General features: G+C 39.7%; 1 long non-coding RNA gene across 1 annotated transcript; it reads left to right on the forward strand.

Moving 5' to 3' along the window:
* Positions 1 to 6,787: 6,787 nt before the first annotated feature.
* Positions 6,788 to 8,713, forward strand: LOC125182350 (uncharacterized). The gene is made up of 3 exons (XR_010825126.1): positions 6,788 to 7,010; positions 7,198 to 7,343; positions 8,261 to 8,713. It is a non-coding gene; the product is annotated as an uncharacterized lncRNA (long non-coding RNA).
* Positions 8,714 to 9,225: the final 512 nt, after the last annotated feature.

The following is a 9,225-nucleotide window of genomic DNA, read 5'->3' on the forward strand; positions in this document are numbered from 1 at the left end:
CTTCTTGTGTAATATGGAGAACAGGGGGCTTCGTTGGCAGATACTTTATCATGTCATAACAGTAGTTGTTTGCTGCTTTTTTTTATGCATACCCTCCCCCACAGTCCACCCTCCTATCACTGCAACACAGGCACCAGCAGCATAACATTCCTTGGCTTAATGTACTGCATCTTTCAGTGGTATGTAAATGGAATATTGTAGCATTAAATCTCTTACACTCTTACACATTCCTTTACCAGTAGCTTGGCAGCTCCTGTTCTGGGGTCCTATATTCCATGGGAAGTGAACCTTGTCATAAAGATATGATACACAACATACAGTGTGGTTGTATTTCCTGAAGATACAAGTTGTGACTGGGGAATGTCAGCATCTCATTGGATCAACTCAACTCGTAGCTGAGTGAGGCAAAGAAAGGGAAAACTCAAGCTCTAAGACTGCCTTGATTTGTGCAATGGTTGTTAAATATTACAAAAACAGGCTGTTTCTTTAAAGGAAGAGTGGCCCCAGATCTGCGAAGACAAGACAACTGAGTGCAAAGAGATAGAAAGCAAACAGTAGGCCACTCTAAAGATGAACAAACAATACATTGTTTTGCCCAAAAGAATACAGGTGTTTTCCAGTAGCCAGAATTCAGTTTCTCTGAGGAGGTTAAAATAAATTTTTCCTTTAAAAAAAAAAAATAAAAAAATAGTGGATTGCACTACTATCTGCCCCTGCTAGCTTCTATTGAACTGAATTTCAAATCAAACACAATTGTAGGGGTAATGTGAGGGAGGATGCCAGGATATGGAAGATTAAATTAATACCTGGTAATGTGGTTCTCTATTCTGCTGCAGCTCTTTCTTGTGCAAATAAATTTCCCAGGTCTCTATATCAGTAAGAGCGTGAAGACCAGCTCTGATGCACTTCTGAGCAATCTGGGTCTTGGCTTAATTCATAAACAAGCATCTGCTTAGTACACAGGTTGTCCCATCATGTATCTCTTCCTCAAAAAAGCTGTTGCATGTTTAATCTCTTCTTTTTTTTTTTTTAAAGGGAAACTCACTTATTTGAGTTGCCCAAGAACTACATAATACCTGTCTGCATGATGTGAGGATGTTGCTGTAATGATAACACTTCTTTCCTCTTTCTGAAGAGAAATGGCTTACATGGAGACAATCTCTTCTTCAGCAGCATCTTCAAATATAAACCTACATGCTTTCAGTAGAACAAAATGAAACATCTGTCTCTTATTTCTAGGGTAGAGAGCAATTGATTCTCAAAAGAAGGTTTCAGCCTACATGTTAAAACCAGTTTACAGTACAGATCAGTAAATACAGCACACTGTGGTGGTGATAACCATCAAAGCTGTTATGCTCAGAAATTAGATGACTGCCTCACTTCAGTTCTTGTGGCTGGACTGGCAAGACATCTACAGCTGTGGGTTGACTGTATGGATTTTTCCTTTCTTTTCCCTAGCATGGAACTGAACATTACTATGTCACTTCATTATAAATGATCCTGTTTACACTGTGTTGGTGTCTGTAAAGGTGAACTGTACTTTGATTTAATAATTTTAGTCTTCCCTCAGTGTTTTACCACCTGAAGGAAAAGAACTTTTCTTCTTAAGAAAGTGAATACAAAACAATTTTCAACTTTCTTAAATTCTTTTAAGAAAGGCTTTGAAGTTGTCATAATCTGTGTCTGGGCCTAGATTTTCACTTTAAGAGAATAAAGTTATTTAACCTCGTATTTTCAAGGATCAACTGTAGAAGATGAGTAATGGTAAATGTCAATGTGTCTTTACATTAGAGTAGAAAGCAGAAGAAACTCACAAATGAGCTATTAAGAATTTTAGATATACGAACGGGTAGTACATTTGTTGGCTGAGAGCTCCACCTGTCACTTAATGAATAAGGAATATCACTCCAAGAGATAGATACTTTTCTTGGAGACCTCTGTTTCCAGATTATGCACGTTCATGCAAATAATAGCTGGGGCAGTAAGAGTAGTGCAGGTCGGTGCTCTGTGTCTGTTATCTTGCCCATGGCCCTTGACTGAGCTGGAGGTTAGAAGACATAAGAGTAAAAATGTTGCAAAAAAGAGGTGACGCCTTTAGAGGAAGGATAAGGAGGTGTGTGCATCAGGAACTGAATGTGGAATCCCATTCCTGGGTTCCTTTTCTCTTTCTTTGTGCCTTAGCTAATAAATATAACTTAAATTAAGCCAGAAAGGTAGTGTGGTCAAACGTTGAGGAATGGAAATAACTTTAGTTTTAGAATGATTATTTCTTTTCTGTGTAACCTGAGAAAAACTTCTGCTGTTTTACAAATCTTAGAAATACAGGCACTAGTGTACCTTGAACCTGGTCTGCATAGTCTGAACGATTATTGTGTTACACCTGCTGCTGCTCTTGGAATTTGGATGGGCTGGTTGCGCAAACACTCGTCGTGCCTTTCACTTGGTTTTCTAGAAGAGTAATACTTTGAGGCTTTCTAACATAAATCAGATCATTCAATCTGAAGGGAGTTGTCTGTTTCCTGTAGAAACTAAAAATATTCTGATTTTGATGGAACTGTCTGTGGCACCTGTTTTCAGAAGCAGTAGAGAAAGTCATAGGCTGATGGTATGTTCCTTCTTTTCAAGAATTCTTATGGTAAGCAAACAGAACAGAGCATTTTATCATCAAGGCAGAATTTTCCAAATCCCTGCTGGAGCAGTGACATAGACCCAAAAAAGAACAAACAAAAACCCTCCTCTAAAAATGAATGGGATTTAATCCAGACATAGGTGGCATGGACTCTGGTCTCTACTATGAAAATCCAGATTACTGTGAAATCTCAGCAAAGGCCATGGGAAATGGGTTGAGTATTTTTGAATTAAACCTAAAATCTTAGGTTAGGGGAACTGCTGTTAACTGTGATGGCAAGCAGGGCTTCCCCAGCTTCACAGGGCAGTTTTTCCAGCCTTCACAGGAGAGCTTCTAGCATTTGTCTGGCTGTGTTGATATGCATAACTGTATGTGAACTAAGGCTGGGAAATTTTGTCTACAAATGGCGACATTGAGACAAAAAAGGACGTGGACTGCCTCTGCATTGCCTGCTTGTGGCTGTGGTGCGGTCAGAGGCCGTGGGATGGCTTCTGGCAAGGAGAAAAGGAAAAAGCCTCTTTTCTACAGGTTCAGGTCTTAAAAAGCACTTGTTCAGAAACAGGACAATAGATATTTGCCCCCAAAAGGTATTTTTTGGAAAGATTTCTGTGATGTGGAAAACAGCCAGGAAAGCTGGCTATGTCTATAGCTTAGCCTTCAGCTTGATTTGACAGAGAGTTACTGAGGTGACAATTGTGTTCCAAGCTGACTGACAAGTATGAGGTTTTGGAAGAATTGTGTGCAATGCAAAGTGAATTGGAACCTCCAATAAAGAGAAGCTTACAGCACTGCCTCCTCTCACCTTCCAACTCTGCAAGTGAGCAGTTCTAAAATGAGAGAAATAGGGAAGAAACCTATGGAAGCATCCAAGCTGTGGAAAAACACAGAGCTGCACATCTTATTTGCACTTTATAAGGTTGACTCCTCTGTACCTGCGGTTTTTATTCTTTACACATTTCTCTTCTCCCAGTCAGACAGTGCCATCCAGGTTGACCCATGGCTCAGTTATGGAGTACTTAATGTGAGTACCATGGGACTTCAGCTGCTCCATATATTGTTGTTATAGAACTTGAAATGGTAAATCAGTGCATTGATAAAGATCCTGTAAAAAGATATAAAATATTCATAGCTTTCAATATTTGCTATGCTACTAAAAAATCTTTTAAAATGTCACTGGAATTGGCTATAAAAAATATGTGGTACTAATTTAATGCTGTGATAAAATCTCTATTTTAGATCATAGAGTAAGAGGATTTTTTTTAGCATCTGCTAGTCTTGGACCTGTAAATCTGGTAGTGAATGATGAAAATCTGGATTTAGGCAGTGTTAACGCTTTTACTTTTGTATGTGACAAAAGCAATATAATAGATACTGCGTCACTGTAAATATGGAAGTTACACTTCCACTGCAAAAGGAAACTGCTTCATCTTAAGTAGAAAAATACATTCCTGAAGGCACTGGTTCCTGTACCTGATTATCTCTACTTATATCAGAGAGAGAAGTGGCTGCCATGTGGTAATGCAAAACTGCTTTTGCCCAGAGACTTCTTTTGAAAAATCTTTTCTTCAATGTAGTCTTTTCTACAGTACATCCTGGTAGACAAAGAGCAAACTAGGGCCTCTGCCCTGCGGTGTTTGCACAGAAGCAAGACACATCTTGGCCTTGGGCTGGCCTGGAGCAGGGAGCAGCAAATTGCGTGGCACTGATTGTGTTTGCAGAGCGTGTGAGGGGATCGGAGCTCTGAGGTTAAACAACCACCCCTGCTCCTTTGTCAGGGTGCTGTCGCATCAGCTTCCTGAAGGTTGGGGCCTGGACAGCCAAAAAGTATGAAGACCAGGCACTGAAGGCTGAGTAATTAAATCTTGGTGACTTTAGATTGTCTCCTCCTGTTTTCCTGGCCCCTTGATGGTTTTCTAGGAAAGGCTGGCACTAGGCTGTATCTCCTAAAAGGACAGCTACTGGTTCCAGCATTTCTTTCTACTGGAGGCCCCTTAGCTAGAATCTGGGCGATGTGGTGTCTCCTGCCTTCCCCTTGGGGTTCTGTGGAAGCGTTTGGGTTTGAGGGAGTTACAAGGAGCTCAAACATCTTCCTGTGTTGTCTGCTGTTTGCAAGGGTCAGGAGGACTGAGAAGTGCATGCACCAGCTCTGTCTACAGACCTGGGCTGTGGTGGCTTTCCCAGAAGTTTTTGTTATAGCCAATTTGAAGTACGACTGTAGTGTGAGGGAGTCTCAGAGACTCCTCCATCAGCACAGAACTTTGTAAATACTAAGTAACCGCACCAAATTCTTTTCTGAAATGGGTTTAGTAGTGTCCTAGGGATTTATGTCCTGAAAATGTCATCAGACAATAGAGTGAAGGTGCATCTTTTGTGTTACAGATTAGTACATGGGAGGATGATACAGAATTTCTTGGTTTACATTGAGTTGGTCTGCTAGTTAGATGACGTTTTGTAATATATAGTAACAATGCAACTGAAAATAATTCATGATACCTGTGGTTGTGCTTCAAGATGATGTGTAATTTAAAGGGTAATTAGAGCTCAATTTTTAGTGGAAGATAAATGTTGCAATAATGTCAACTTGTACTTGTAGAGCAACTTTCATCTTAAAGGCTTCCAGCTTGTGTAAAGAACTGTGCTTGCAAATCAATATGACCCTCATTCTGCTGGGAATAGGAAGTCATGTTCTCTGTGCCAAAACTTTCTTCTTTCTGTAATGTGAAATTTCATATTACTTCTAGGGGTCTCCATTTTCTAATATAAATATTTTGCTTAATAAATTATGATACATAATTAAAGCAGAGATAATTATTAACCTACATAATAAAATATCAGCATATTAAATTGCTGTAGTGATGATACTTATTTCCTGCTACCTATTAAAAATAAATAAAACTGAATAACTATAAGTGGCAGGATGGTTCATTGCCTTGTGGTAAATCTTGTGCTCTGGGTCAACTGGGAAGGGATTTATCTAAGTTAATTTTCTCAAAGTGGGATTCCCTTTGCGACTGAGAAAAAAGTAGGCACTTCTAGGGTGCTAGTTATCTCCTCAGGTAGACATTTGACACAGATCAGACAATATATGGTTGCAATGTGCCAGTTTCATTCAACTGACTGTAAAAAGAGTCAGGAGACAGGTGGAAGAGGAAGTTTAAGACAAATCCTACTAACGTATTTTGAGATGTCCCACAAAGAAGAATGGGCTGCAATTGGGGATACAAATTTTATGATTATTTTAAATACAGTGAACTTTACTGCTGTGAACAATTCTGCAAAAATGAATCTGCTTCCTTACTGTGTTATGCATTTGTCCTTTACATACACAATCTTCTTGGTTTATCTTAATTGGTTCCAAATCTGTATGTCACATTGCCTGGGACAGAAGGCAGAAGTGTTTCATAGCATGTTTCATAGTATTCATTCATGGAGAATAGGAACAGATGCTCATGAGGTATAGTCCACTTGTATTTTTGGTAATGGAAGGCCTGCCCTACACCAGCTGCGATTTGGTCTATGACCGTACAGTTCTCAGATGGACACTTGCATATCCTTAGCTGTATTTCTTATGACATACTAATTTCTAAGTGCCGAAGATGTTTTTTTGGACACAAACATTTTCTGCCACATTCTTCCCATCCAGAAAACAAGATAACCTACTAATTGCAATTTATTATGGCACTGTATCCCACGGGTGCTGGAAAACATATAGGCAAAACAGACAGATCTGGAATTTTAGCTGGGGTCTGAAAACTGCAAGCAGGATGAGAGCTAGGAGCAGGATTTTGTTCCTGACTGCTTGGCACACGCATCTGGCTGTGTACCACACCTCTTGGTTCTCACATTGTGCCCATTTCTTGGAAACGTTCCTGCCCAGACTTGCTCCGAGTGACTCAGGAGATGGACTGCAAGGTAGATTTTTATTTCAAACAGTTGAAGTGTTTATCCCCGGTCACATTTCAGAGCAGACAAGTGTAATGGAATTTCAGAGTGTGATGCCAATAAAATAGGCAGCAGGGCAGCAGATAAAATCAAAGCTTTAGGTTGTACATGGTCTTTGGGTTGTTGTTTCCCAACAACTGGCAGCAACAGAACCCTTCCTGCCCCTTGGCAGTCAGCCATTTCATTAGTGGTATTTAAAGGTCTGCTAAGTGCTTTATCCTTATCTGAGCAAGATGCTGGTTTGAAGGCCCTGCTTCCTACATGATGAATTCTACAATTAATTTCTAATGTATTTATCAGTTAGTTTGCTTGTCTGCCCTGATAATGGGAAATGCTGCCGAGAGTTCTTGTGTTTCTCACAGGTGCAAGAGCAGCTGCTTCTTGCTAAATTCTTTGTGACACTTGGACCTTTCTAGCTGGTGGATGTTTAACGTACAGGGTATTTATTAAAAACTTCCACTCTTTTTTATAGATCTACAGAAGCAAGAAAAATGGATTTGCTAGGGCAGGGTGGAGATGGCGAAGACTTCTGCACTCTGGAGATTCCAGTCAGCATTAATCAAGATTAACTATTATTTTTTTTCCCCACTTCTGTGAGAGTATCTGAGGTGTGTTTATCATTACAGATTCACATAAAAAATCAGTGAATGCTTCTTCATTTGCACTAAGAATCACAGAACGGCCGAGGTGGGAAGGGACCTCTGAAGATCACCCAGTCCAACCCCCTGTTGAGCAGGATCCCCTAGAGCACCTTGCGCAGGATGGCATCCAGGTGGGTTTTGAATATCTCCAGAGGAGACTGCACAACCTCTCTGGGCAGCCTGTCCCAGTGCTCTGTCACTCTCCCAGTAAAGAAGTGCCCCCTCATATTGAGCCAGAACCTCCTGGGCTTCAGTTTGTGCTCGTTGCCTCTCCTCCTGTTGCTGGGCACAACTGAAAAGAGACAGGCTCCATCCTCTTGACACCCTCCCCTCAGATACTCACACAAATTGGTGAAGTCAAAGAAGTTCAGATAAGCCAGTTATGCTGATTTCAGTGTAACTAAATGCAAAGTTACAATACCTGCAATGTTGTTGAGCATGAATGTCAAAAACATCCAATTCTTTATAGAAGAGTTATTACAGTATTGAAAATGAAAGAGACTTCCTACTTCACTTAAGGTAACTGCTTTTAAATAACCATTTATCCCATTTAGAAATAACCTTTTCTTTTTTTTTCCAGAAATATTTGCCAGATTTTGCTCAGAAAAATCCAAATAACCATAAACATCATCCACTCAAACTCCTCTTGGATGAGCTAATCTTTTACAAGTGTAATAAAATTTTATCAGAAACAATTTTTCAGTTTCCACTCTTGCTAGTGAGCACTTCGGTAAAATGATCTAAAAGGGCTCAGAGAAGGACTCTTACATCAACTCTGTGGATGTATGCTATCAGTTCCAGGCTGTGCAAATAAATCTTTGTGCATGTCAACCTGTCTCAACATCCTTCGTGCAAAGCTTATTACTGCATAGACTACAGCTCACATCATCAAGAACTGGTGTGTGAGGCTGTACACACAGAAAAAAATGTCACCCATAGCTTTCAATTCTTTCTTAAGCTCTTTGACAATATTACTTGACAGTCAGACTCAATCTTGTTATTCAAGAAACCGTAATTTTAACCAGATCTTTGTTCTCCTACCATGCAGTTCTGTAAGCTAAAGAAAAACTCCTCGAGAGCTGGAAGAAGATTCTAGGGAAGCAACTGCCTAACAGGAGACAAAGGCTTCCCCGAATGGCATCATGAAATGTTGAAGAGGTTTTTGTGTTGGGAACTCTGGGGTGCAATTGTTGTCATTTACAATAAATTATAACCACCTCCTTTGAAGAGTAGAAATGATTTGTTCTCATCCATAAATAAGTGCTGGTTCAGGACGTGACCTCCTTAACTTATTCAACGGGAAGTATGCAAGGTACATCCATATACCTTGTACAGGAGATGAAATGGCAGAAATCTTTTTTTTTTCCCTCAAGAGAGGTGTCTGATGCCATATGTTCAGGAACACATAGCCTTAGTGTCCAGACAGCTTATATATATTTAGAGAAAAGTGCTCGATTAACTGAATTTTACATTTTAATAAATGCTGGAGTGGGCAATGCAAATATTATTTAATTTCTTCTCTTTCATTTCTCTATGATGTAAACAGGGGTTTAAATAGGGTAGCTATTACAGACAATGAAGACTGAGTTTTATTAAGAGAATGCAGTGAGTACTTTGTTATGCAGCAGGGAACTACGGCAAATCAGTCATGCAAAAAAGGCCCATAAAGGTGGAAATACAATAGAATTTGTTTTCCTTTTTCATCTTTAACCTTGGCAGGAGCTGTTGGCTTTGGAATCTTTTGAAGCGCTGTGGGATAGTCCTCATTAATTCTAACCCCCTAAATTTTCAGAATATTGTGGAAGCAGGATGAAAAAGGAAAATGAACACAAAGGAATCCTAAAAGTGATTATAAACAGATCATAGGCCAGCCAATTCCATCTTCAGAAGAGCACCTCTAATAACCTGTCTAAACTGGAAGCTGAATAGGTTGATTAATGAACCATTTCTTACTAAGTCTGTGTTTAGATGAGCATTTATTTTAAACACTCTGGGCTAAATTCTTACTTACGT

The sequence above is a fragment of the Anser cygnoides genome, chromosome 15, assembly GCF_040182565.1.
Source record: "Anser cygnoides isolate HZ-2024a breed goose chromosome 15, Taihu_goose_T2T_genome, whole genome shotgun sequence".
NCBI lineage: Eukaryota > Metazoa > Chordata > Aves > Anseriformes > Anatidae > Anser > Anser cygnoides.